The sequence below is a fragment of the Phalangium opilio genome, unplaced genomic scaffold (assembly GCF_054372755.1).
Source record: "Phalangium opilio isolate 3A_F unplaced genomic scaffold, DU_Popi_V2 ptg000019l_1, whole genome shotgun sequence".
Taxonomy (NCBI): Eukaryota; Metazoa; Arthropoda; class Arachnida; order Opiliones; family Phalangiidae; genus Phalangium; species Phalangium opilio.
The window spans coordinates 3238056-3259600 of NW_028324152.1; the positions used below are offsets into that span (position 1 = coordinate 3238056).

At 39.1% G+C, this 21545-nt stretch overlaps 7 non-coding genes and 80 pseudogenes across 7 annotated transcripts; all 87 read right to left on the minus strand.

Moving 5' to 3' along the window:
* Positions 1-25: 25 nt before the first annotated feature.
* LOC149699121 (5S ribosomal RNA) lies at positions 26-128 on the minus strand (annotated as a pseudogene).
* A 122-nt stretch (positions 129-250) lies between these two features.
* On the minus strand, positions 251-353 carry LOC149699122 (5S ribosomal RNA; annotated as a pseudogene).
* Positions 354-489: 136 nt separating this feature from the next.
* LOC149699123 (5S ribosomal RNA) lies at positions 490-608 on the minus strand. Its single transcript, XR_016382183.1, has one exon. It is a non-coding gene; the product is annotated as a 5S ribosomal RNA (ribosomal RNA).
* Positions 609-729: 121 nt separating this feature from the next.
* Positions 730-832, minus strand: LOC149699124 (5S ribosomal RNA; annotated as a pseudogene).
* A 122-nt stretch (positions 833-954) lies between these two features.
* LOC149699125 (5S ribosomal RNA) lies at positions 955-1057 on the minus strand (annotated as a pseudogene).
* A 137-nt stretch (positions 1058-1194) lies between these two features.
* LOC149699126 (5S ribosomal RNA) lies at positions 1195-1313 on the minus strand. The gene has a single exon (XR_016382106.1). It is a non-coding gene; the product is annotated as a 5S ribosomal RNA (ribosomal RNA).
* A 121-nt stretch (positions 1314-1434) lies between these two features.
* LOC149699127 (5S ribosomal RNA) lies at positions 1435-1537 on the minus strand (annotated as a pseudogene).
* A 362-nt stretch (positions 1538-1899) lies between these two features.
* On the minus strand, positions 1900-2018 carry LOC149699128 (5S ribosomal RNA). The gene has a single exon (XR_016382107.1). It is a non-coding gene; the product is annotated as a 5S ribosomal RNA (ribosomal RNA).
* A 121-nt stretch (positions 2019-2139) lies between these two features.
* On the minus strand, positions 2140-2242 carry LOC149699129 (5S ribosomal RNA; annotated as a pseudogene).
* Positions 2243-2365: 123 nt separating this feature from the next.
* Positions 2366-2468, minus strand: LOC149699130 (5S ribosomal RNA; annotated as a pseudogene).
* Positions 2469-2590: 122 nt separating this feature from the next.
* On the minus strand, positions 2591-2693 carry LOC149699131 (5S ribosomal RNA; annotated as a pseudogene).
* Positions 2694-2815: 122 nt separating this feature from the next.
* On the minus strand, positions 2816-2918 carry LOC149699132 (5S ribosomal RNA; annotated as a pseudogene).
* A 122-nt stretch (positions 2919-3040) lies between these two features.
* On the minus strand, positions 3041-3143 carry LOC149699133 (5S ribosomal RNA; annotated as a pseudogene).
* Positions 3144-3280: 137 nt separating this feature from the next.
* LOC149699134 (5S ribosomal RNA) lies at positions 3281-3399 on the minus strand. The gene has a single exon (XR_016382184.1). It is a non-coding gene; the product is annotated as a 5S ribosomal RNA (ribosomal RNA).
* A 121-nt stretch (positions 3400-3520) lies between these two features.
* LOC149699135 (5S ribosomal RNA) lies at positions 3521-3623 on the minus strand (annotated as a pseudogene).
* A 122-nt stretch (positions 3624-3745) lies between these two features.
* Positions 3746-3848, minus strand: LOC149699136 (5S ribosomal RNA; annotated as a pseudogene).
* Positions 3849-3985: 137 nt separating this feature from the next.
* On the minus strand, positions 3986-4104 carry LOC149699137 (5S ribosomal RNA). The gene has a single exon (XR_016382109.1). It is a non-coding gene; the product is annotated as a 5S ribosomal RNA (ribosomal RNA).
* Positions 4105-4225: 121 nt separating this feature from the next.
* Positions 4226-4328, minus strand: LOC149699138 (5S ribosomal RNA; annotated as a pseudogene).
* A 123-nt stretch (positions 4329-4451) lies between these two features.
* LOC149699139 (5S ribosomal RNA) lies at positions 4452-4554 on the minus strand (annotated as a pseudogene).
* A 363-nt stretch (positions 4555-4917) lies between these two features.
* On the minus strand, positions 4918-5036 carry LOC149699140 (5S ribosomal RNA; annotated as a pseudogene).
* Positions 5037-5157: 121 nt separating this feature from the next.
* On the minus strand, positions 5158-5260 carry LOC149699141 (5S ribosomal RNA; annotated as a pseudogene).
* Positions 5261-5397: 137 nt separating this feature from the next.
* LOC149699142 (5S ribosomal RNA) lies at positions 5398-5516 on the minus strand. Its single transcript, XR_016382110.1, has one exon. It is a non-coding gene; the product is annotated as a 5S ribosomal RNA (ribosomal RNA).
* Positions 5517-5653: 137 nt separating this feature from the next.
* On the minus strand, positions 5654-5770 carry LOC149699143 (5S ribosomal RNA; annotated as a pseudogene).
* Positions 5771-5891: 121 nt separating this feature from the next.
* Positions 5892-5994, minus strand: LOC149699144 (5S ribosomal RNA; annotated as a pseudogene).
* Positions 5995-6117: 123 nt separating this feature from the next.
* LOC149699145 (5S ribosomal RNA) lies at positions 6118-6220 on the minus strand (annotated as a pseudogene).
* Positions 6221-6583: 363 nt separating this feature from the next.
* LOC149699146 (5S ribosomal RNA) lies at positions 6584-6702 on the minus strand (annotated as a pseudogene).
* A 121-nt stretch (positions 6703-6823) lies between these two features.
* Positions 6824-6926, minus strand: LOC149699147 (5S ribosomal RNA; annotated as a pseudogene).
* A 137-nt stretch (positions 6927-7063) lies between these two features.
* On the minus strand, positions 7064-7182 carry LOC149699148 (5S ribosomal RNA). Its single transcript, XR_016382111.1, has one exon. It is a non-coding gene; the product is annotated as a 5S ribosomal RNA (ribosomal RNA).
* Positions 7183-7319: 137 nt separating this feature from the next.
* Positions 7320-7436, minus strand: LOC149699149 (5S ribosomal RNA; annotated as a pseudogene).
* Positions 7437-7557: 121 nt separating this feature from the next.
* LOC149699150 (5S ribosomal RNA) lies at positions 7558-7660 on the minus strand (annotated as a pseudogene).
* A 122-nt stretch (positions 7661-7782) lies between these two features.
* LOC149699151 (5S ribosomal RNA) lies at positions 7783-7884 on the minus strand (annotated as a pseudogene).
* A 136-nt stretch (positions 7885-8020) lies between these two features.
* LOC149699152 (5S ribosomal RNA) lies at positions 8021-8139 on the minus strand (annotated as a pseudogene).
* A 137-nt stretch (positions 8140-8276) lies between these two features.
* On the minus strand, positions 8277-8393 carry LOC149699153 (5S ribosomal RNA; annotated as a pseudogene).
* Positions 8394-8514: 121 nt separating this feature from the next.
* LOC149699154 (5S ribosomal RNA) lies at positions 8515-8617 on the minus strand (annotated as a pseudogene).
* A 361-nt stretch (positions 8618-8978) lies between these two features.
* Positions 8979-9097, minus strand: LOC149699155 (5S ribosomal RNA; annotated as a pseudogene).
* Positions 9098-9234: 137 nt separating this feature from the next.
* Positions 9235-9351, minus strand: LOC149699156 (5S ribosomal RNA; annotated as a pseudogene).
* A 121-nt stretch (positions 9352-9472) lies between these two features.
* On the minus strand, positions 9473-9575 carry LOC149699157 (5S ribosomal RNA; annotated as a pseudogene).
* Positions 9576-9697: 122 nt separating this feature from the next.
* LOC149699158 (5S ribosomal RNA) lies at positions 9698-9799 on the minus strand (annotated as a pseudogene).
* Positions 9800-9935: 136 nt separating this feature from the next.
* LOC149699159 (5S ribosomal RNA) lies at positions 9936-10052 on the minus strand (annotated as a pseudogene).
* A 121-nt stretch (positions 10053-10173) lies between these two features.
* Positions 10174-10276, minus strand: LOC149699160 (5S ribosomal RNA; annotated as a pseudogene).
* Positions 10277-10398: 122 nt separating this feature from the next.
* Positions 10399-10500, minus strand: LOC149699161 (5S ribosomal RNA; annotated as a pseudogene).
* Positions 10501-10636: 136 nt separating this feature from the next.
* LOC149699162 (5S ribosomal RNA) lies at positions 10637-10755 on the minus strand (annotated as a pseudogene).
* Positions 10756-10889: 134 nt separating this feature from the next.
* LOC149699163 (5S ribosomal RNA) lies at positions 10890-11008 on the minus strand (annotated as a pseudogene).
* A 122-nt stretch (positions 11009-11130) lies between these two features.
* Positions 11131-11233, minus strand: LOC149699164 (5S ribosomal RNA; annotated as a pseudogene).
* Positions 11234-11355: 122 nt separating this feature from the next.
* Positions 11356-11458, minus strand: LOC149699165 (5S ribosomal RNA; annotated as a pseudogene).
* A 122-nt stretch (positions 11459-11580) lies between these two features.
* LOC149699166 (5S ribosomal RNA) lies at positions 11581-11683 on the minus strand (annotated as a pseudogene).
* Positions 11684-11805: 122 nt separating this feature from the next.
* On the minus strand, positions 11806-11908 carry LOC149699167 (5S ribosomal RNA; annotated as a pseudogene).
* A 122-nt stretch (positions 11909-12030) lies between these two features.
* LOC149699168 (5S ribosomal RNA) lies at positions 12031-12133 on the minus strand (annotated as a pseudogene).
* A 136-nt stretch (positions 12134-12269) lies between these two features.
* On the minus strand, positions 12270-12388 carry LOC149699169 (5S ribosomal RNA; annotated as a pseudogene).
* A 137-nt stretch (positions 12389-12525) lies between these two features.
* On the minus strand, positions 12526-12642 carry LOC149699170 (5S ribosomal RNA; annotated as a pseudogene).
* A 122-nt stretch (positions 12643-12764) lies between these two features.
* On the minus strand, positions 12765-12867 carry LOC149699171 (5S ribosomal RNA; annotated as a pseudogene).
* Positions 12868-13004: 137 nt separating this feature from the next.
* On the minus strand, positions 13005-13121 carry LOC149699172 (5S ribosomal RNA; annotated as a pseudogene).
* A 122-nt stretch (positions 13122-13243) lies between these two features.
* On the minus strand, positions 13244-13346 carry LOC149699173 (5S ribosomal RNA; annotated as a pseudogene).
* A 122-nt stretch (positions 13347-13468) lies between these two features.
* Positions 13469-13571, minus strand: LOC149699174 (5S ribosomal RNA; annotated as a pseudogene).
* A 137-nt stretch (positions 13572-13708) lies between these two features.
* On the minus strand, positions 13709-13825 carry LOC149699175 (5S ribosomal RNA; annotated as a pseudogene).
* Positions 13826-13947: 122 nt separating this feature from the next.
* LOC149699176 (5S ribosomal RNA) lies at positions 13948-14050 on the minus strand (annotated as a pseudogene).
* A 122-nt stretch (positions 14051-14172) lies between these two features.
* On the minus strand, positions 14173-14275 carry LOC149699177 (5S ribosomal RNA; annotated as a pseudogene).
* A 137-nt stretch (positions 14276-14412) lies between these two features.
* LOC149699178 (5S ribosomal RNA) lies at positions 14413-14531 on the minus strand (annotated as a pseudogene).
* Positions 14532-14652: 121 nt separating this feature from the next.
* Positions 14653-14755, minus strand: LOC149699179 (5S ribosomal RNA; annotated as a pseudogene).
* Positions 14756-14877: 122 nt separating this feature from the next.
* LOC149699180 (5S ribosomal RNA) lies at positions 14878-14980 on the minus strand (annotated as a pseudogene).
* A 137-nt stretch (positions 14981-15117) lies between these two features.
* Positions 15118-15220, minus strand: LOC149699181 (5S ribosomal RNA; annotated as a pseudogene).
* A 122-nt stretch (positions 15221-15342) lies between these two features.
* On the minus strand, positions 15343-15445 carry LOC149699182 (5S ribosomal RNA; annotated as a pseudogene).
* A 136-nt stretch (positions 15446-15581) lies between these two features.
* LOC149699183 (5S ribosomal RNA) lies at positions 15582-15698 on the minus strand (annotated as a pseudogene).
* Positions 15699-15819: 121 nt separating this feature from the next.
* Positions 15820-15922, minus strand: LOC149699184 (5S ribosomal RNA; annotated as a pseudogene).
* Positions 15923-16044: 122 nt separating this feature from the next.
* On the minus strand, positions 16045-16146 carry LOC149699185 (5S ribosomal RNA; annotated as a pseudogene).
* A 136-nt stretch (positions 16147-16282) lies between these two features.
* Positions 16283-16401, minus strand: LOC149699186 (5S ribosomal RNA; annotated as a pseudogene).
* A 134-nt stretch (positions 16402-16535) lies between these two features.
* On the minus strand, positions 16536-16654 carry LOC149699187 (5S ribosomal RNA; annotated as a pseudogene).
* Positions 16655-16776: 122 nt separating this feature from the next.
* Positions 16777-16879, minus strand: LOC149699188 (5S ribosomal RNA; annotated as a pseudogene).
* Positions 16880-17001: 122 nt separating this feature from the next.
* Positions 17002-17104, minus strand: LOC149699189 (5S ribosomal RNA; annotated as a pseudogene).
* A 136-nt stretch (positions 17105-17240) lies between these two features.
* On the minus strand, positions 17241-17359 carry LOC149699190 (5S ribosomal RNA; annotated as a pseudogene).
* Positions 17360-17496: 137 nt separating this feature from the next.
* On the minus strand, positions 17497-17613 carry LOC149699191 (5S ribosomal RNA; annotated as a pseudogene).
* A 122-nt stretch (positions 17614-17735) lies between these two features.
* Positions 17736-17838, minus strand: LOC149699192 (5S ribosomal RNA; annotated as a pseudogene).
* A 137-nt stretch (positions 17839-17975) lies between these two features.
* Positions 17976-18092, minus strand: LOC149699193 (5S ribosomal RNA; annotated as a pseudogene).
* Positions 18093-18214: 122 nt separating this feature from the next.
* LOC149699194 (5S ribosomal RNA) lies at positions 18215-18317 on the minus strand (annotated as a pseudogene).
* A 122-nt stretch (positions 18318-18439) lies between these two features.
* Positions 18440-18542, minus strand: LOC149699195 (5S ribosomal RNA; annotated as a pseudogene).
* Positions 18543-18679: 137 nt separating this feature from the next.
* On the minus strand, positions 18680-18796 carry LOC149699196 (5S ribosomal RNA; annotated as a pseudogene).
* Positions 18797-18918: 122 nt separating this feature from the next.
* LOC149699197 (5S ribosomal RNA) lies at positions 18919-19021 on the minus strand (annotated as a pseudogene).
* A 122-nt stretch (positions 19022-19143) lies between these two features.
* LOC149699198 (5S ribosomal RNA) lies at positions 19144-19246 on the minus strand (annotated as a pseudogene).
* A 137-nt stretch (positions 19247-19383) lies between these two features.
* Positions 19384-19502, minus strand: LOC149699199 (5S ribosomal RNA; annotated as a pseudogene).
* A 121-nt stretch (positions 19503-19623) lies between these two features.
* LOC149699200 (5S ribosomal RNA) lies at positions 19624-19726 on the minus strand (annotated as a pseudogene).
* A 122-nt stretch (positions 19727-19848) lies between these two features.
* On the minus strand, positions 19849-19951 carry LOC149699201 (5S ribosomal RNA; annotated as a pseudogene).
* A 137-nt stretch (positions 19952-20088) lies between these two features.
* LOC149699202 (5S ribosomal RNA) lies at positions 20089-20191 on the minus strand (annotated as a pseudogene).
* Positions 20192-20313: 122 nt separating this feature from the next.
* LOC149699203 (5S ribosomal RNA) lies at positions 20314-20416 on the minus strand (annotated as a pseudogene).
* A 137-nt stretch (positions 20417-20553) lies between these two features.
* On the minus strand, positions 20554-20672 carry LOC149699204 (5S ribosomal RNA; annotated as a pseudogene).
* Positions 20673-20794: 122 nt separating this feature from the next.
* LOC149699205 (5S ribosomal RNA) lies at positions 20795-20897 on the minus strand (annotated as a pseudogene).
* A 122-nt stretch (positions 20898-21019) lies between these two features.
* On the minus strand, positions 21020-21122 carry LOC149699206 (5S ribosomal RNA; annotated as a pseudogene).
* Positions 21123-21244: 122 nt separating this feature from the next.
* On the minus strand, positions 21245-21347 carry LOC149699207 (5S ribosomal RNA; annotated as a pseudogene).
* Between the last annotated feature and the right edge of the window lie 198 nt (positions 21348-21545).

The window sequence follows — 21545 nt, forward strand, 5'->3', positions numbered from 1 at the left end:
TTAAAAGAGGAAACGCAAAGGAAAAAGCCAACGGCACGCAGTGTTCCCAAGTACTGACTGCGCTCGACGCTGCTTAACTTCGGTGATCGGACGAGAACCGGTGTATTCAGCGTGATATGGCCTTTGCCGAGATCGCTAGTTAATAATTTGAATTTAATTAACCTTCATCTCTATAAAACAATAACAAAAAGAAGATATGTTTGCTTTTTTCATATCTGGTGGAATTTAAAAGAGGAAACAAAAAGGAAAAAGCTAACGGCACGCAGTGTTCCCACGTACTGACTGCGCTCGACGCTGCTTAACTTCGGTGATCGGACGAGAACCGGTGTTTTCAGCATGATATGGCCGTTGCCGAGAGTGCTAGTTAATAATTCGAATTTAAATTAAGTGAGACAAATTAACCTTCATCTTTTTAAAGCAATAACAAAATGAAAATATGTTTGCTTTTTTCATATCAATTGGATTTTAAAAGAGGAAAAAAAGTGACAAAGCCAACGGCACGCAGTGTTCCTAAGTGGTCTCCCTCCCAAGTACTGACTGCGCTCGACGCTGCTTAACTTCGGTGATCAGACGAGAACCGGTGTTTTCAGCATGATATGGCCGTTGCCGAGAGTGCTAGTTAATAATTTGATTTTAATTCATCTCATCTTTATAAAACAATAACAAAAAGAAGATATGTTTGCTTTTTTCATATCTGATGGAAATTAAAAGAGGAAACACGAAGGAAAAAGCCAACGGCACGCAGTGTTCCCAAGTACTGACTGCGCTCGACGCTGCTTAACTTCGGTGATCGGACGAGAACCGGTGTATTCAGCGTGATATGGCCGTTGCCGAGAGTGCTAGTTAATAATTTGAATTTAATTAACCTTCATCTCTATAAAACAATAACAAAAAGAAGATATGTTTGCTTTTTTCATATCTGGTGGAATTTAAAAGAGGAAACAAAAAGGCAAAAGCTAACGGCACGCAGTGTTCCCACGTACTGACTGCGCTCGACGCTGCTTAACTTCGGTGATCGGACGAGAACCGGTGTTTTCAGCATGATATGGCCGTTGCCGAGAGTGCTAGTTAATAATTCGAATTTAAATTAAGTGAGACAAATTAACCTTCATCTTTTCTAAAGCAATAACAAAATGAAAATATGTTTGCTTTTTTCATATCTATTGGATTTTAAAAGAGGATAAAAAGTGACAAAGCCAACGGCACGCAGTGTTCCTAAGTGGTCTCCCTCCCAAGTACTGACTGCGCTCGACGCTGCTTAACTTCGGTGATCGGACGAGAACCGGTGTTTTCAGCATGATATGGCCGTTGCCGAGAGTGCTAGTTAATAATTTGAATTTAATTCATCTCATCTTTATAAAACAATAACAAAAAGAAGATATGTTTGCTTTTTTCATATCTGGTGGAAATTAAAAGAGGAAACACGAAGGAAAAAGCCAACGGCACGCAGTGTTCCCAAGTACTGACTGCGCTCGACGCTGCTTAACTTCGGTGATCGGACGAGAACCGGTGTATTCAGCGTGATATGGCCGTTGCCGAGAGTGCTAGTTAATAATTTGAATTTAATTAACCTTCATCTCTATAAAACAATAACAAAAAGAAGATATGTTTGCTTTTTTCATATCTGGTGGAATTTAAAAGAGGAAACAAAAAGGCAAAAGCTAACGGCACGCAGTGTTCCCACGTACTGACTGCGCTCGACTCTGCTTAACTTCGGTGATCGGACGAGAACCGGTGTTTTCAGCATGATATGGCCGTTGCCGAGAGTGCTAGTTAATAATTCGAATTTAAATTAAGTGAGACAAATTAACCTTCATCTTTTCTAAAGCAATAACAAAATGAAAATATGTTTGCTTTTTTCATATCTATTGGATTTTAAAAGAGGATAAAAAGTGACAAAGCCAACGGCACGCAGTGTTCCTAAGTGGTCTCCCTCCCAAGTACTGACTGCGCTCGACGCTGCTTAACTTCGGTGATCGGACGAGAACCGGTGTTTTCAGCATGATATGGCCGTTGCCGAGAGTGCTAGTTAATAATTTGAATTTAATTCATCTCATCTTTATAAAACAATAACAAAAAGAAGATATGTTTGCTTTTTTCATATCTGGTGGAAATTAAAAGAGGAAACACGAAGGAAAAAGCCAACGGCACGCAGTGTTCCCAAGTACTGACTGCGCTCGACGCTGCTTAACTTCGGTGATCGGACGAGAACCGGTGTATTCAGCGTGATATGGCCGTTTCCGAGAGTGCTAGTTAATAATTTGAATTTAATTCACCTTCATCTTTATAAAACCATAACAAAAAGGAAGATATGTTTGCTTTTTTCATATCTGGTGGAATTTAAAAGAAGAAACAAAAAGGAAAAAGCTAACAACACGCAGTGTTCCCAAGTACTGACTGCGCTCGACGCTGCTTAACTTCGGTGATCGGACGAGAACCGGTGTATTCAGCGTGATATGGCCGTTGCCGAGAGTGCTAGTTAATAATTTGAATTTAATTAACCTTCATCTTTATAAAACAATAACAAAAGGAAGATATGTTTAATTTTTTCATATCTGGTGGAAATTAAAAGAGGAAACAAAAAGGAAAAAGCCAACGAGACGCAGTGTTCCCAAGTACTGACTGCGCTCGACGCTGCTTAACTTCGGTGATCGGACGAGAACCGGTGTATTCAGCGTGACATGGCCGTTGCCGAGAGTGCTAGTTAATAATTTGAATTTAATTAACCTTCCTCTTTATAAAACAATAACAAAAAGAAGATATGTTTGCTTTTTTCATATCTGGTGGAAATTAAAAGAGGAAACAAAAAGGAAAAAGCCAACGGCACGCAGTGTTCCCAAGTACTGACTGCGCTCGACGCTGCTTAACTTCGGTGATCGGACGAGAACCAATGTATTCAGCGTGATATGGCCGTTGCCGAGAGTGCTAGTTAATAATTTGAATTTAATTAACCTTCATCTTTATAAAACAATAACAAAATGAAGATAAGTTTTGTTTTTTCATATCTGGTGGAATTTAAAAGAGGAAACATAAAGGAAAAAGATAACGGCACGCATTGTTTCCAAGTACTGACTGCGCTCGACGCTGCTTAACTTCGGTGATCGGACGAGAACCGGTGTTTTCAGCATGATATGGCCGTTGCCGAGAGTGCTAGTTAATAATTCGAATTTAAATTAAGTGAGACAAATTAACCTTCATCTTTTTAAAACAATAAAAAAATGAAAATATGTTTGCTTTTTTCATATCTATTGGATTTTAAAAGAGGAAAAAAAAGTGAAAAAGCCAACGGCACGCAGTGTTCCTAAGTGGTCTCCCTCCCAAGTACTGACTGCGCTCGACGCTGCTTAACTTCGGTGATCAGACGAGAACCGGTGTTTTCAGCATGATATGGCCGTTGCCGAGAGTGCTAGTTAATAATTTGATTTTAATTCATCTCATCTTTATAAAACAATAACAAAAAGAAGATATGTTTGCTTTTTTCATATCTGGTGGAAATTAAAAGAGGAAACACGAAGGAAAAAGCCAACGGCACGAAGTGTTCCCAAGTACTGACTGCGCTCGACGCTGCTTAACTTCGGTGATCGGACGAGAACCGGTGTATTCAGCGTGATATGGCCGTTGCCGAGAGTGCTAGTTAATAATTTGAATTTAATTAACCTTCATCTCTATAAAACAATAACAAAAAGAAGATATGTTTGCTTTTTTCATATCTGGTGGAATTTAAAAGAGGAAACAAAAAGGCAAAAGCTAACGGCACGCAGTGTTCCCACGTACTGACTGCGCTCGACGCTGCTTAACTTCGGTGATCGGACGAGAACCGGTGTTTTCAGCATGATATGGCCGTTGCCGAGAGTGCTAGTTAATAATTCGAATTTAAATTAAGTGAGACAAATTAACCTTCATCTTTTCTAAAGCAATAACAAAATGAAAATATGTTTGCTTTTTTCATATCTATTGGATTTTAAAAGAGGAAAAAAAGTGACAAAGCCAACGGCACGCAGTGTTCCTAAGTGGTCTCCCTCCCAAGTACTGACTGCGCTCGACGCTGCTTAACTTCGGTGATCGGACGAGAACCGGTGTTTTCAGCATGATATGGCCGTTGCCGAGAGTGCTAGTTAATAATTTGAATTTAATTCATCTCATCTTTATAAAACAATAACAAAAAGAAGATATGTTTGCTTTTTTCATATCTGGTGGAAATTAAAAGAGGAAACACGAAGGAAAAAGCCAACGGCACGCAGTGTTCCCAAGTACTGACTGCGCTCGACGCTGCTTAACTTCGGTGATCGGACGAGAACCGGTGTATTCAGCGTGATATGGCCGTTGCCGAGAGTGCTAGTTAATAATTTGAATTTAATTCACCTTCATCTTTATAAAACCATAACAAAAAGGAAGATATGTTTGCTTTTTTCATATCTGGTGGAATTTAAAAGAAGAAACAAAAAGGAAAAAGCTAACAACACGCAGTGTTCCCAAGTACTGACTGCGCTCGACGCTGCTTAACTTCGGTGATCGGACGAGAACCGGTGTTTTCAGCATGATATGGCCGTTGCCGAGAGTGCTAGTTAATAATTTGAATTTAATTAACCTTCATCTCTATAAAACAATAACAAAAAGAAGATATGTTTGCTTTTTTCATATCTGGTGGAATTTAAAAGAGGAAACAAAAAGGCAAAAGCTAACGGCACGCAGTGTTCCCACGTACTGACTGCGCTCGACGCTGCTTAACTTCGGTGATCGGACGAGAATCGGTGTTTTCAGCATGATATGGCCGTTGCCGAGAGTGCTAGTTAATAATTCGAATTTAAATTAAGTGAGACAAATTAACCTTCATCTTTTCTAAAGCAATAACAAAATGAAAATATGTTTGCTTTTTTCATATCTATTGGATTTTAAAAGAGGAAAAAAAAGTGAAAAAGCCAACGGCACGCAGTGTTCCTAAGTGGTCTCCCTCCCAAGTACTGACTGCGCTTAAAGCTGCATAACTTCGGTGATCGGACGAGAACCGGCGTTTTCAGCATGATATGGCCGTTGCCGAGAGTGTAAGTTAATAATTTGAATTTAATTCATCTCATCTTTATAAAACAATAACAAAAAGAAGATATGTTTGCTTTTTTCATATCTGGTGGAAATTAAAAGAGGAAACGCAAAGGAAAAAGCCAACGGCACGCAGTGTTCCCAAGTACTGACTGCGCTCGACGCTGCTTAACTTCGGTGATCGGACGAGAACCGGTGTATTCAGCGTGATATGGCCGTTGCCGAGAGTGCTAGTTAATAATTCGAATTTAAATTAAGTGAGACAAATTAACCTTCATCTTTTCTAAAGCAATAACAAAATGAAAATATGTTTGCTTTTTTCATATCTATTGGATTTTAAAAGAGGAAAAAAAGTGACAAAGCCAACGGCACGCAGTGTTCCTAAGTGGTCTCCCTCCCAAGTACTGACTGCGCTCGACGCTGCTTAACTTCGGTGATCGGACGAGAACCGGTGTTTTCAGCATGATATGGCCGTTGCCGAGAGTGCTAGTTAATAATTCGAATTTAAATTAAGTGAGACAAATTAACCTTCATCTTTTTAAAACAATAACAAAAAGAAAATATGTTTGCTTTTTTCATATCTATTGGAATTTAAAAGAAGAAAAAAAAGTGAAAAAACCAACGGCACGCAGTGTTCCTAAGTGGTCTCCCTCCCATACTGACTGCGCTCGACCCTGCTTAACTTCGGTGATCGGACGAGAACCGGTGTTTTCAGCATGATATGGCCGTTGCCGAGAGTGCTAGTTAATAATTTGAATTTAATTCATCTCATCTTTATAAAACAATAACAAAAAGAAGATATGTTTGCTTTTTTCATATCTGGTGGAAATTAAAAGAGGAAACACAAAGGAAAAAGCCAACGGCACGCAGTGTTCCCAAGTACTGACTGCGCTCGACGCTGCTTAACTTCGGTGATCGGACGAGAACCGGTGTATTCAGCGTGATATGGCCGTTGCCGAGAGTGCTAGTTAATAATTTGAATTTAATTCACCTTCATCTTTATAAAACCATAACAAAAAGGAAGATATGTTTGCTTTTTTCATATCTGGTGGAATTTAAAAGAAGAAACAAAAAGGAAAAAGCTAACAACACGCAGTGTTCCCAAGTACTGACTGCGCTCGACGCTGCTTAACTTCGGTGATCGGACGAGAACCGGTGTTTTCAGCATGATATGGCCGTTGCCGAGAGTGCTAGTTAATAATTTGAATTTAATTAACCTTCATCTCTATAAAACAATAACAAAAAGAAGATATGTTTGCTTTTTTCATATCTGGTGGAATTTAAAAGAGGAAACAAAAAGGCAAAAGCTAACGGCACGCAGTGTTCCCACGTACTGACTGCGCTCGACGCTGCTTAACTTCGGTGATCGGACGAGAATCGGTGTTTTCAGCATGATATGGCCGTTGCCGAGAGTGCTAGTTAATAATTCGAATTTAAATTAAGTGAGACAAATTAACCTTCATCTTTTCTAAAGCAATAACAAAATGAAAATATGTTTGCTTTTTTCATATCTATTGGATTTTAAAAGAGGAAAAAAAAGTGAAAAAGCCAACGGCACGCAGTGTTCCTAAGTGGTCTCCCTCCCAAGTACTGACTGCGCTTAAAGCTGCATAACTTCGGTGATCGGACGAGAACCGGCGTTTTCAGCATGATATGGCCGTTGCCGAGAGTGTAAGTTAATAATTTGAATTTAATTCATCTCATCTTTATAAAACAATAACAAAAAGAAGATATGTTTGCTTTTTTCATATCTGGTGGAAATTAAAAGAGGAAACGCAAAGGAAAAAGCCAACGGCACGCAGTGTTCCCAAGTACTGACTGCGCTCGACGCTGCTTAACTTCGGTGATCGGACGAGAACCGGTGTATTCAGCGTGATATGGCCGTTGCCGAGAGTGCTAGTTAATAATTCGAATTTAAATTAAGTGAGACAAATTAACCTTCATCTTTTCTAAAGCAATAACAAAATGAAAATATGTTTGCTTTTTTCATATCTATTGGATTTTAAAAGAGGAAAAAAAGTGACAAAGCCAACGGCACGCAGTGTTCCTAAGTGGTCTCCCTCCCAAGTACTGACTGCGCTCGACGCTGCTTAACTTCGGTGATCGGACGAGAACCGGTGTTTTCAGCATGATATGGCCGTTGCCGAGAGTGCTAGTTAATAATTCGAATTTAAATTAAGTGAGACAAATTAACCTTCATCTTTTTAAAACAATAACAAAAAGAAAATATGTTTGCTTTTTTCATATCTATTGGAATTTAAAAGAAGAAAAAAAAGTGAAAAAACCAACGGCACGCAGTGTTCCTAAGTGGTCTCCCTCCCATACTGACTGCGCTCGACCCTGCTTAACTTCGGTGATCGGACGAGAACCGGTGTTTTCAGCATGATATGGGCGTTGCCGAGAGTGCTAGTTAATAATTTGAATTTAATTCATCTCATCTTTATAAAACAATAACAAAAAGAAGATATGTTTGCTTTTTTCATATCTGGTGGAAATTAAAAGAGGAAACACAAAGGAAAAAGCCAACGGCACGCAGTGTTCCCAAGTACTGACTGCGCTCGACGCTGCTTAACTTCGGTGATCGGACGAGAACCGGTGTATTCAGCGTGATATGGCCGTTGCCGAGAGTGCTAGTTAATAATTTGAATTTAATTAACCTTCATCTCTATAAAACAATAACAAAAAGAAGATATGTTTGCTTTTTTCATATCTGGTGGAATTTAAAAGAGGAAACAAAAAGGCAAAAGCTAACGGCACGCAGTGTTCCCAGGACTGACTGCGCTCGACGCTGCTTAACTTCGGTGATCGGACGAGAACCGGTGTTTTCAGCATGATATGGCCGTTGCCGAGAGTGCTAGTTAATAATTCGAATTTAAATTAAGTGAGACAAATTAACCTTCATCTTTCTAAAGCAATAACAAAATGAAAATATGTTTGCTTTTTTCATATCTATTGGATTTTAAAAGAGGAAAAAAAGTGACAAAGCCAACGGCACGCAGTGTTCCTAAGTGTTCTCCCTCCCAAGTACTGACTGCGCTCGACGCTGCTTAACTTCGGTGATCGGACGAGAACCGGTGTTTTCAGCATGATATGGCCGTTGCCGAGAGTGCTAGTTAATAATTCGAATTTAAATTAAGTGAGACAAATTAACCTTCATCTTTTTAAAACAATAACAAAAAGAAAATATGTTTGCTTTTTTCATATCTATTGGAATTTAAAAGAAGAAAAAAAAGTGAAAAAACCAACGGCACGCAGTGTTCCTAAGTGGTCTCCCTCCCATACTGACTGCGCTCGACGCTGCTTAACTTCGGTGATCGGACGAGAACCGGTGTTTTCAGCATGATATGGCCGTTGCCGAGAGTGCTAGTTAATAATTTGAATTTAATTCATCTCATCTTTATAAAACAATAACAAAAAGAAGATATGTTTGCTTTTTTCATATCTGGTGGAAATTAAAAGAGGAAACACGAAGGAAAAAGCCAACGGCACGCAGTGTTCCCAAGTACTGACTGCGCTCGACGCTGCTTAACTTCGGTGATCGGACGAGAACCGGTGTATTCAGCGTGATATGGCCGTTGCCGAAAGTGCTAGTTAATAATTTGAATTTAATTAACCTTCATCTCTATAAAACAATAACAAAAAGAAGATATGTTTGCTTTTTTCATATCTGGTGGAATTTAAAAGAGGAAACAAAAAGGCAAAAGCTAACGGCACGCAGTGTTCCCAGGACTGACTGCGCTCGACGCTGCTTAACTTCGGTGATCGGACGAGAATCGGTGTTTTCAGCATGATATGGCCGTTGCCGAGAGTGCTAGTTAATAATTCGAATTTAAATTAAGTGAGACAAATTAACCTTCATCTTTTCTAAAGCAATAACAAAATGAAAATATGTTTGCTTTTTTCATATCTATTGGATTTTAAAAGAGGAAAAAAAGTGACAAAGCCAACGGCACGCAGTGTTCCTAAGTGTTCTCCCTCCCAAGTACTGACTGCGCTCGACGCTGCTTAACTTCGGTGATCGGACGAGAACCGGTGTTTTCAGCATGATATGGCCGTTGCCGAGAGTGCTAGTTAATAATTCGAATTTAAATTAAGTGAGACAAATTAACCTTCATCTTTTTAAAACAATAACAAAAAGAAAATATGTTTGCTTTTTTCATATCTATTGGAATTTAAAAGAAGAAAAAAAAGTGAAAAAACCAACGGCACGCAGTGTTCCTAAGTGGTCTCCCTCCCATACTGACTGCGCTCGACGCTGCTTAACTTCGGTGATCGGACGAGAACCGGTGTTTTCAGCATGATATGGCCGTTGCCGAGAGTGCTAGTTAATAATTTGAATTTAATTCATCTCATCTTTATAAAACAATAACAAAAAGAAGATATGTTTGCTTTTTTCATATCTGGTGGAAATTAAAAGAGGAAACAAGAAGGAAAAAGCCAACGGCACGCAGTGTTCCCAAGTACTGACTGCGCTCGACGCTGCTTAACTTCGGTGATCGGACGAGAACCGGTGTATTCAGCGTGATATGGCCGTTGCCGAAAGTGCTAGTTAATAATTTGAATTTAAATAACCTTCATCTCTATAAAACAATAACAAAAAGAAGATATGTTTGCTTTTTTCATATCTGGTGGAATTTAAAAGAGGAAACAAAAAGGCAAAAGCTAACGGCACGCAGTGTTCCCAGGACTGACTGCGCTCGACGCTGCTTAACTTCGGTGATCGGACGAGAACCGGTGTTTTCAGCATGATATGGCCGTTGCCGAGAGTGCTAGTTAATAAATCGAATTTAAATTAAGTGAGACAAATTAACCTTCATCTTTTTAAAGCAATAACAAAATGAAAATATGTTTGCTTTTTTCATATCTATTGGATTTTAAAAGAGGAAAAAAAGTGACAAAGCCAACGGCACGCAGTGTTCCTAAGTGGTCTCCCTCCCATACTGACAGCGCTCGACGCTGCTTAACTTCGGTGATCGGACGAGAACCGGTGTTTTCAGCATGATATGGCCGTTGCCGAGAGTGCTAGTTAATAATTTGAATTTAATTCATCTCATCTTTATAAAACAATAACAAAAAGAAGATATGTTTGCTTTTTTCATATCTGGTGGAAATTAAAAGAGGAAACAAGAAGGAAAAAGCCAACGGCACGCAGTGTTCCCAAGTACTGACTGCGCTCGACGCTGCTTAACTTCGGTGATCGGACGAGAACCGGTGTATTCAGCGTGATATGGCCGTTGCCGAAAGTGCTAGTTAATAATTTGAATTTAAATAACCTTCATCTCTATAAAACAATAACAAAAAGAAGATATGTTTGCTTTTTTCATATCTGGTGGAATTTAAAAGAGGAAACAAAAAGGCAAAAGCTAACGGCACGCAGTGTTCCCAGGACTGACTGCGCTCGACGCTGCTTAACTTCGGTGATCGGACGAGAACCGGTGTTTTCAGCATGATATGGCCGTTGCCGAGAGTGCTAGTTAATAAATCGAATTTAAATTAAGTGAGACAAATTAACCTTCATCTTTTTAAAGCAATAACAAAATGAAAATATGTTTGCTTTTTTCATATCTATTGGATTTTAAAAGAGGAAAAAAAGTGACAAAGCCAACGGCACGCAGTGTTCCTAAGTGGTCTCCCTTCCAAGTACTGACTGCGCTCGACGCTGCTTAACTTCGGTGATCGGACGAGAACCGGTGTTTTTAGCATGATATGGCCGTTGCCGAGAGTGCTAGTTAATAATTCGAATTTAAATTAAGTGAGACAAATTAACCATCTTTTTAAAACAATAACAAAATGAAAATATGTTTGCTTTTTTCATATCTATTGGATTTTAAAAGAGGAAAAAAAAGTGAAAAAGCCAACGACACGCAGTGTTCCTAAGTGGTCTCCCTCCCAAATACTGACTGCACTCAACGCTGCTTAACTTCGGTGGTCGGACGAGAACCGGTGTATTCAGCGTGATATGGCCGTTGCCGAGGGTGCTAGTTAATAATTTGAATTTAATTCACCTTCATCTTTATAAAACAATAACAAAAAGAAGATATGTTTGCTTTTTTCATATCTGGTGGAATTTAAAATAGGAAACGCAAAGGAAAAAGCCAACGGCACGCAGTGTTCCCAAGTACTGACTGCGATCGACGCTGCTTAACTTCGGTGATCGGACGAGAACCGCTGTATTCAGCGTGATATGGCCGTTGCCGAGAGTGCTAGTTAATAATTTGAATTTAATTAACCTTCATCTCTATAAAACAATAACAAAAAGAAGATATGTTTGCTTTTTTCATATCTGGTGGAATTTAAAAGAGGAAACAAAAAGGAAAAAGCTAACGGCACGCAGTGTTCCCAAGTACTGACTGCGCTCGACGCTGCTTAACTTCGGTGATCGGACGAGAACCGGTGTTTTCAGCATGATATGGCCGTTGCCGAGAGTGCTAGTTAATAATTTGAATTTGTTTCACCTTCATCTTTATAAAACAATAACAAAAAGAAGATATGTTTGCTTTTTTCATATCTGGTGGAAATTAAAAGAGGAAACACAAAGGAAAAAGCCAACGGCACGCAGTGTTCCCAAGTACTGACTGCGCTCGACGCTGCTTAACTTCGGTGATCGGACGAGAACCGGTGTATTCAGCGTGATATGGCCGTTGCCGAGAGTACTAGTTAATAATTTGAATTTAATTAACCTTCATCTCTATAAAACAATAACAAAAAGAAGATATGTTTGCTTTTTTCATATCTGGTGGAATTTAAAATAGGAAACGCAAAGGAAAAAGCCAACGGCACGCAGTGTTCCCAAGTACTGACTGCGATCGACGCTGCTTAACTTCGGTGATCGGACGAGAACCGCTGTATTCAGCGTGATATGGCCGTTGCCGAGAGTGCTAGTTAATAATTTGAATTTAATTAACCTTCATCTCTATAAAACAATAACAAAAAGAAGATATGTTTGCTTTTTTCATATCTGGTGGAATTTAAAAGAGGAAACAAAAAGGAAAAAGCTAACGGCACGCAGTGTTCCCAAGTACTGACTGCGCTCGACGCTGCTTAACTTCGGTGATCGGACGAGAACCGGTGTTTTCAGCATGATATGGCCGTTGCCGAGAGTGCTAGTTAATAATTCGAATTTAAATTAAGTGAGACAAATCAACCTTCATCTTTTCTAAAGCAATAACAAAATGAAAATATGTTTGCTTTTTTCATATCTATTGGATTTTAAAAGAGGAAAAAAGTGACAAAGCCAACGGCACGCAGTGTTCCTAAGTGGTCTCCCTCCCAAGTACTGACTGCGCTCGACGTTGCTTAACTTCGGTGATCGGACGAGAACCGGTGTTTTCAGCATGATATGGCCGTTGCCGAGAGTGCTAGTTAATAATTCGAATTTAAATTAAGTGAGAAAAATTAACCTTCATCTTTTTAAAACAATAACAAAAAGAAAATATGTTTGCTTTTTTCATATCTATCGGAATTTAAAAGAAGAAAAAAAAGTGAAAAAACCAACGGCACGCAGTGTTCCTAAGTGGTCTCCCTCCTATATTGACTGCGCTCGACGCTGCTTAACTTCGGTGTTCGGACGAGAACCGGTGTTTTCAGCATGATATGGCCGTTGCCGAGAGTGCTAGTTAATAATTTGAATTTAATTAACCTTCATCTCTATAAAACAATAACAAAAAGAAGATATGTTTGCTTTTTTCATATCTGGTGGAATTTAAAAGAGGAAACAAAAAGGAAAAAGCTAACGGCACGCAGTGTTCCCACGTACTGACTGCGCTCGACGCTGCTTAACTTCGGTGATCGGACGAGAACCGGTGTTTTCAGCATGATATGGCCGTTGCCGAGAGTGCTAGTTAATAATTCGAATTTAAATTAAGTGAGACAAATTAACCTTCATCTTTTTAAAGCAATAACAAAATTAAAATATGTTTGCTTTTTTCATATCTATTGGAATTTAAAAGAGGAAAAAAAAGTGAAAAAGCCAACGGCACGCAGTGTTCCTAAGTGGTCTCCCTCCCATACTGACTGCGCTCGACGCTGCTTAACTTCGGTGATCGGACGAGAACCGGTGTTTTCAGCATGATATGGCCGTTGCCGAGAGTGCTAGTTAATAATTTGAATTTGTTTCACCTTCATCTTTATAAAACAATAACAAAAAGAAGATATGTTTGCTTTTTTCATATCTGGTGGAAATTAAAAGAGGAAACACAAAGGAAAAAGCCAACGGCACGCAGTGTTCCCAAGTACTGACTGCGCTCGACGCTGCTTAACTTCGGTGATCGGACGAGAACCGGTGTATTCAGCGTGATATGGCCGTTGCCGAGAGTACTAGTTAATAATTTGAATTTAATTAACCTTCATCTCTATAAAACAATAACAAAAAGAAGATATGTTTGCTTTTTTCATATCTGGTGGAATTTAAAAGAGGAAACAAAAAGGAAAAAGCTAACGGCACGCAGTGTTCCCACATACTGACTGCGCTCGACGCTGCTTAACTTCGGTGATCGGACGAGAACCGGTGTTTTCAGCATGATATGGCCGTTGCCGAGAGTGCTAGTTAATAATTCGAATTTAAATTAAGTGAGACAAATTAACCTTCATCTTTTTAAAGCAATAACAAAATTAAAATATGTTTGCTTTTTTCATATCTATTGGAATTTAAAAGAGGAAAAAAAAGTGAAAAAGCCAACGGCACGCAGTGTTCCTAAGTGGTCTCCCTCCCATACTGACTGCGCTCGACGCTGCTTAACTTCGGTGATCGGACGAGAACCGGTGTTTTCAGCATGATATGGCCGTTGCCGAGAGTGCTAGTTAATAATTTGAATTTATTTCACCTTCATCTTTATAAAACAATAACAAAAAGAAGATATGTTTGCTTTTTTCATATCTGGTGGAAATTAAAAGAGGAAACACAAAGGAAAAAGCCAACGGCACGCAGTGTTCCCAAGTACTGACTGCGCTCGACGCTGCTTAACTTCGGTGATCGGACGAGAACCGGTGTATTCAGCGTGATATGGCCGTTGCCGAGACTGCTAGTTAATAATTTGAATTTAATTAACCTTCATCTTTATAAAACAATAACAAAAAGAAGATATGTTTGATTTTTTCATATCTGGTGGAATTAAAAAGAGGAAACAAAAAGGAAAAAGCCAACGGCACGCAGTGTTCCCAAGTACTGACTGCGCTCGACGCTGCTTAACTTCGGTGATCGGACGAGAACCGGTGTTTTCAGCATGATATGGCCGTTGCCGAGAGTGCTAGTTAATAATTCGAATTTAAATTAAGTTAGACAAATTAACCTTCATCTTTTTAAAACAATAACAAAATGAAAATATGTTTGCTTTTTTCATATCTATTGGATTTTATAAGAGGAAAAAAAAGTGAAAAAGCCAACGACACGCAGCGTTCCTAAGTGGTCTCCCTCCCAAGTACTGACTGCACTCAACGCTGCTTAACTTCGGTGATCGGACGAGAACCAGTGTATTCAGCGTGATATGGCCGTTGCCGAAAGTGCTAGTTAATAATTTGAATTTAATTCATCTCATCTTTATAAAACAATAACAAAAAGAAGATATGTTTGCTTTTTTCATATCTGGTGGAAATTAAAAGAGGAAACGCAAAGGAAAAAGCCATCGGCACGCAGTGTTCCCAAGTACTGACTGCGCTCGACGCTGCTTAACTTCGGTGATCGGACGAGAACCGGTGTATTCAGCGTGATATGGCCGTTGCCGAGAGTGTTAGTTAATAATTTGAATTTAATTAACCTTCATCTCTATAAAACAATAACAAAAAGAAGATATGTTTGCTTTTTTCATATCTGGTGGAATTTAAAAGAGGAAACAAAAAGGAAAAAGCTAACGGCACGCAGTGTTCCCACGTACTGACTGCGCTCGACGCTGCTTAACTTCGGTGATCGGACGAGAACCGGTGTTTTCAGCATGATATGGCCGTTGCCGAGAGTGCTAGTTAATAATTCGAATTTAAATTAAGTGAGACAAATTAACCTTCATCTTTTTAAAACAATAACAAAAAGAAAATATGTTTGCTTTTTTCATATCTATTGGAATTTTAAAGAAGAAAAAAAAGTGAAAAAGCCAACGGCACGCAGTGTTCCCAAGTACTGCCTGCGCTCGACGCTGCTTAACTTCGGTGATCGGACGAGAACCGGTGTATTCAGCGTGATATGGCCGTTGCCGAGAGTGCTAGTTAATAATATGAATTTAATTCACCTTCATCTTTATAAAACAATAACAAAAAGAAGATATGTTTGCTTTTTTCATATCTGGTGGAATTTAAAATAGGAAACAAAAAGGAAAAACCCAACGGCACGCAGTGTTCCCAAGTACTGACTGCGCTCGACGCTGCTTAACTTCGGTGATCGGACGAGAACCGGTGTTTTCAGCATGATATGGCCATTGCCGAGAGTGCTAGTTAATAATTCGAATTTAAATTAAGTGAGACAAATTAACCTTCATCTTTTTAAAACAATAACAAAATGAAAATATGTTTGCTTTTTTCATATCTATTGGATTTTAAAAGAGGAAAAAAAGTGACAAAGCCAACGGCACGCAGTGTTCCTAAGTGGTCTCCCTCCCATACTGACAGCGCTCGACGCTGCTTAACTTCGGTGATCGGACGAGAACCGGTGTTTTCAGCATGATATGGCCGTTGCCGAGAGTGCTAGTTAATAATTTGAATTTAATTCATCTCATCTTTATAAAACAATAACAAAAAGAAGATATGTTTGCTTTTTTCATATCTGGTGGAAATTAAAAGAGGAAACAAGAAGGAAAAAGCCAACGGCACGCAGTGTTCCCAAGTACTGACTGCGCTCGACGCTGCTTAACTTCGGTGATCGGACGAGAACCGGTGTATTCAGCGTGATATGGCCGTTGCCGAAAGTGCTAGTTAATAATTTGAATTTAAATAACCTTCATCTCTATAAAACAATAACAAAAAGAAGATATGTTTGCTTTTTTCATATCTGGTGGAATTTAAAAGAGGAAACAAAAAGGCAAAAGCTAACGGCACGCAGTGTTCCCAGGACTGACTGCGCTCGACGCTGCTTAACTTCGGTGATCGGACGAGAACCGGTGTTTTCAGCATGATATGGCCGTTGCCGAGAGTGCTAGTTAATAAATCGAATTTAAATTAAGTGAGACAAATTAACCTTCATCTTTTTAAAGCAATAACAAAATGAAAATATGTTTGCTTTTTTCATATCTATTGGATTTTAAAAGAGGAAAAAAAGTGACAAAGCCAACGGCACGCAGTGTTCCTAAGTGGTCTCCCTTCCAAGTACTGACTGCGCTCGACGCTGCTTAACTTCGGTGATCGGACGAGAACCGGTGTTTTTAGCATGATATGGCCGTTGCCGAGAGTGCTAGTTAATAATTCGAATTTAAATTAAGTGAGACAAATTAACCATCTTTTTAAAACAATAACAAAATGAAAATATGTTTGCTTTTTTCATATCTATTGGATTTTAAAAGAGGAAAAAAAAGTGAAAAAGCCAACGACACGCAGTGTTCCTAAGTGGTCTCCCTCCCAAATACTGACTGCACTCAACGCTGCTTAACTTCGGTGGTCGGACGAGAACCGGTGTATTCAGCGTGATATGGCCGTTGCCGAGGGTGCTAGTTAATAATTTGAATTTAATTCACCTTCATCTTTATAAAACAATAACAAAAAGAAGATATGTTTGCTTTTTTCATATCTGGTGGAATTTAAAATAGGAAACGCAAAGGAAAAAGCCAACGGCACGCAGTGTTCCCAAGTACTGACTGCGATCGACGCTGCTTAACTTCGGTGATCGGACGAGAACCGCTGTATTCAGCGTGATATGGCCGTTGCCGAGAGTGCTAGTTAATAATTTGAATTTAATTAACCTTCATCTCTATAAAACAATAACAAAAAGAAGATATGTTTGCTTTTTTCATATCTGGTGGAATTTAAAAGAGGAAACAAAAAGGAAAAAGCTAACGGCACGCAGTGTTCCCAAGTACTGACTGCGCTCGACGCTGCTTAACTTCGGTGATCGGACGAGAACCGGTGTTTTCAGCATGATATGGCCGTTGCCGAGAGTGCTAGTTAATAATTCGAATTTAAATTAAGTGAGACAAATCAACCTTCATCTTTTCTAAAGCAATAACAAAATGAAAATATGTTTGCTTTTTTCATATCTATTGGATTTTAAAAGAGGAAAAAAGTGACAAAGCCAACGGCACGCAGTGTTCCTAAGTGGTCTCCCTCCCAAGTACTGACTGCGCTCGACGTTGCTTAACTTCGGTGATCGGACGAGAACCGGTGTTTTCAGCATGATATGGCCGTTGCCGAGAGTGCTAGTTAATAATTCGAATTTAAATTAAGTGAGAAAAATTAACCTTCATCTTTTTAAAACAATAACAAAAAGAAAATATGTTTGCTTTTTTCATATCTATCGGAATTTAAAAGAAGAAAAAAAAGTGAAAAAACCAACGGCACGCAGTGTTCCTAAGTGGTCTCCCTCCTATATTGACTGCGCTCGACGCTGCTTAACTTCGGTGTTCGGACGAGAACCGGTGTTTTCAGCATGATATGGCCGTTGCCGAGAGTGCTAGTTAATAATTTGAATTTAATTAACCTTCATCTCTATAAAACAATAACAAAAAGAAGATATGTTTGCTTTTTTCATATCTGGTGGAATTTAAAAGAGGAAACAAAAAGGAAAAAGCTAACGGCACGCAGTGTTCCCACGTACTGACTGCGCTCGACGCTGCTTAACTTCGGTGATCGGACGAGAACCGGTGTTTTCAGCATGATATGGCCGTTGCCGAGAGTGCTAGTTAATAATTCGAATTTAAATTAAGTGAGACAAATTAACCTTCATCTTTTTAAAGCAATAACAAAATTAAAATATGTTTGCTTTTTTCATATCTATTGGAATTTAAAAGAGGAAAAAAAAGTGAAAAAGCCAACGGCACGCAGTGTTCCTAAGTGGTCTCCCTCCCATACTGACTGCGCTCGACGCTGCTTAACTTCGGTGATCGGACGAGAACCGGTGTTTTCAGCATGATATGGCCGTTGCCGAGAGTGCTAGTTAATAATTTGAATTTGTTTCACCTTCATCTTTATAAAACAATAACAAAAAGAAGATATGTTTGCTTTTTTCATATCTGGTGGAAATTAAAAGAGGAAACACAAAGGAAAAAGCCAACGGCACGCAGTGTTCCCAAGTACTGACTGCGCTCGACGCTGCTTAACTTCGGTGATCGGACGAGAACCGGTGTATTCAGCGTGATATGGCCGTTGCCGAGAGTACTAGTTAATAATTTGAATTTAATTAACCTTCATCTCTATAAAACAATAACAAAAAGAAGATATGTTTGCTTTTTTCATATCTGGTGGAATTTAAAAGAGGAAACAAAAAGGAAAAAGCTAACGGCACGCAGTGTTCCCACATACTGACTGCGCTCGACGCTGCTTAACTTCGGTGATCGGACGAGAACCGGTGTTTTCAGCATGATATGGCCGTTGCCGAGAGTGCTAGTTAATAATTCGAATTTAAATTAAGTGAGACAAATTAACCTTCATCTTTTTAAAGCAATAACAAAATTAAAATATGTTTGCTTTTTTCATATCTATTGGAATTTAAAAGAGGAAAAAAAAGTGAAAAAGCCAACGGCACGCAGTGTTCCTAAGTGGTCTCCCTCCCATACTGACTGCGCTCGACGCTGCTTAACTTCGGTGATCGGACGAGAACCGGTGTTTTCAGCATGATATGGCCGTTGCCGAGAGTGCTAGTTAATAATTTGAATTTATTTCACCTTCATCTTTATAAAACAATAACAAAAAGAAGATATGTTTGCTTTTTTCATATCTGGTGGAAATTAAAAGAGGAAACACAAAGGAAAAAGCCAACGGCACGCAGTGTTCCCAAGTACTGACTGCGCTCGACGCTGCTTAACTTCGGTGATCGGACGAGAACCGGTGTATTCAGCGTGATATGGCCGTTGCCGAGACTGCTAGTTAATAATTTGAATTTAATTAACCTTCATCTTTATAAAACAATAACAAAAAGAAGATATGTTTGATTTTTTCATATCTGGTGGAATTAAAAAGAGGAAACAAAAAGGAAAAAGCCAACGGCACGCAGTGTTCCCAAGTACTGACTGCGCTCGACGCTGCTTAACTTCGGTGATCGGACGAGAACCGGTGTTTTCAGCATGATATGGCCGTTGCCGAGAGTGCTAGTTAATAATTCGAATTTAAATTAAGTTAGACAAATTAACCTTCATCTTTTTAAAACAATAACAAAATGAAAATATGTTTGCTTTTTTCATATCTATTGGATTTTATAAGAGGAAAAAAAAGTGAAAAAGCCAACGACACGCAGCGTTCCTAAGTGGTCTCCCTCCCAAGTACTGACTGCACTCAACGCTGCTTAACTTCGGTGATCGGACGAGAACCAGTGTATTCAGCGTGATATGGCCGTTGCCGAAAGTGCTAGTTAATAATTTGAATTTAATTCATCTCATCTTTATAAAACAATAACAAAAAGAAGATATGTTTGCTTTTTTCATATCTGGTGGAAATTAAAAGAGGAAACGCAAAGGAAAAAGCCATCGGCACGCAGTGTTCCCAAGTACTGACTGCGCTCGACGCTGCTTAACTTCGGTGATCGGACGAGAACCGGTGTATTCAGCGTGATATGGCCGTTGCCGAGAGTGTTAGTTAATAATTTGAATTTAATTAACCTTCATCTCTATAAAACAATAACAAAAAGAAGATATGTTTGCTTTTTTCATATCTGGTGGAATTTAAAAGAGGAAACAAAAAGGAAAAAGCTAACGGCACGCAGTGTTCCCACGTACTGACTGCGCTCGACGCTGCTTAACTTCGGTGATCGGACGAGAACCGGTGTTTTCAGCATGATATGGCCGTTGCCGAGAGTGCTAGTTAATAATTCGAATTTAAATTAAGTGAGACAAATTAACCTTCATCTTTTTAAAACAATAACAAAAAGAAAATATGTTTGCTTTTTTCATATCTATTGGAATTTTAAAGAAGAAAAAAAAGTGAAAAAGCCAACGGCACGCAGTGTTCCCAAGTACTGCCTGCGCTCGACGCTGCTTAACTTCGGTGATCGGACGAGAACCGGTGTATTCAGCGTGATATGGCCGTTGCCGAGAGTGCTAGTTAATAATATGAATTTAATTCACCTTCATCTTTATAAAACAATAACAAAAAGAAGATATGTTTGCTTTTTTCATATCTGGTGGAATTTAAAATAGGAAACAAAAAGGAAAAACCCAACGGCACGCAGTGTTCCCAAGTACTGACTGCGCTCGACGCTGCTTAACTTCGGTGATCGGACGAGAACCGGTGTTTTCAGCATGATATGGCCATTGCCGAGAGTGCTAGTTAATAATTCGAATTTAAATTAAGTGAGACAAATTAACCTTCATCTTTTTAAAACAATAACAAAATGAAAATATATTTGCTTTTTTCATATCTATTGGATTTTTAAAGAGGAAAAAAAAGTGAAAAAGCCAACGACACGCAGTGTTCCTAAGTGGTCTCCCTCCCAAGTACTGACTGCACTCAACGCTGCTTAACTTCGGTGATCGGACGAGAACCGGTGTATTCAGCGTGATATGGCCGTTGCCGAGAGTGCTAGTTAATAACTTGAATTTAATACACCTTCATCTTTATAAAACAATAACATAAAGAAGATGTGTTTGCTTTTTTCATATCTGGTGGAATTTAAAATAGGAAACAAAAAGGAAAAACCCAACGGCACGCAGTGTTCCCAAGTACTGACTGCGCTCGACGCTGCTTATCTTCGGTGATCGGACGAGAACCGGTGTTTTCAGCATGATATGGCCGTTGCCGAGAGTGCTAGTTAATAATTTGAATTTATTTCACCTTCATCTTTATAAAACAATAACAAAAAGAAGATATGTTTGCTTTTTTCATATCTGGTGGAAATTAAAAGAGGAAACACAAAGGAAAAAGCCAACGGCACGCAGTGTTCCCAAGTACTGACTGCGCTCGACGCTGCTTAACTTCGGTGATCGGACGAGAACCGGTGTTTTCAGCATGATATGGCCGTTGCCGAGAGTGCTAGTTAATAATTTGAATTTATTTCACCTTCATCTTTATAAAAAAATAACAAAAAGAAGATATGTTTGCTTTTTTCATATCTGGTGGAAATTAAAAGAGGAAACACAAAGGAAAAAGCCAACGGCACGCAGTGTTCCCAAGTACTGAACGCGCTCGACGCTGCTTAACTTCGGTGATCGGTCGAGAACCGGTGTATTCAGCGTGATATGGCCGTTGCCGAGAGTGCTAGTTAATAATTTGAATTTAATTAACCTTCATCTCTATAAAATAATAACAAAAAGAAGATATGTTTGCTTTTTTCATATCTGGTGGAATTTAAAAGAGGAAACAAAAAGGAAAAAGCTAACGGCACGCAGTGTTCCCACGTACTGACTGCGCTCGACGCTACTTAACTTCGGTGATCGGACGAGAACCGG